Raw genomic sequence first — 852 nt, forward strand, 5'->3', positions numbered from 1 at the left:
TTTTTTTATATATATATATAGACCATTCATTTAACAATGCGACCATTAAGAAAGCAAAGGGCCATGGCAAGAATAGTATTAGCATGGCAGTCTTCCAAACCCCTGCAGTAAGAGGGACAAGAATAATTACTTGTTGGATGTTTGGCTCATCCTCCTTAACAAGCTGGCATTGCACATGGTCCTTATTAACCATGTATTTAAATTCAACAGATTCAATCCAAAGTTTCCAGTTTGAGGAGGATAATCAACAAAAAATGCCTTGTCAGCCTGACTATTTTTTAAATCTAAACCGCAAGCCGGGTGTTTCTTGGGCAGATGGGCAGATTCTTTGGAAAGATTCTTTGGAAACGACTTGTAGACAGGTTGACATGGGGTGTATTCACAGGCAGACAGCTCAGTGCACATATGTTCACCATGTATCAATCAAATACCCACATCTGGCTAGCTTTAGAACAGGCTGTGTGAAATATTTTCAACTGCAGGATGAGTGGAACACTTATATGAACAGGAGACCCACTGGCCAGAGGGTTGGTCATTTTATATTCTGGTAAGCTGGTAGTTGTCTGTAAGGAACTTGCCGTATATGAAATAGGTTTTGCAGTCCAAGCAGATGGCCACAATCCGTTATAACAAAGCATACATGCCTGATTACACATACAAGAGAAGGACTGCATTGTGTTCCAACAGGACTATACAATAGATGAGATAAAACAGCAAGGGAGAGGATGAGCTCAGATGTAGTGAAAGTTTAAAAGCCTTTGAGCGGGGAAGACACCTACGCATTTCCAGGCAGCAAAGCTAACAGCCTTCCCCCACCCCCCTCTCTCCCTCCCCCGGTGTGAAACAATAAAC

The 852-nt window shown here is 42.1% G+C and overlaps 1 protein-coding gene across 1 annotated transcript in view; it reads right to left on the bottom strand.

The window, feature by feature from the left end:
- The window catches only part of LOC117938021 (cadherin-12-like), a 94,974-nt gene that overhangs the window by 40,174 nt on the left and 53,948 nt on the right, over positions 1 to 852 (bottom strand). The gene's annotated exons all lie outside the window — the stretch shown is intronic.

This window comes from Etheostoma cragini, chromosome 22, assembly GCF_013103735.1.
Source record: "Etheostoma cragini isolate CJK2018 chromosome 22, CSU_Ecrag_1.0, whole genome shotgun sequence".
Taxonomy (NCBI): domain Eukaryota; kingdom Metazoa; phylum Chordata; class Actinopteri; order Perciformes; family Percidae; genus Etheostoma; species Etheostoma cragini.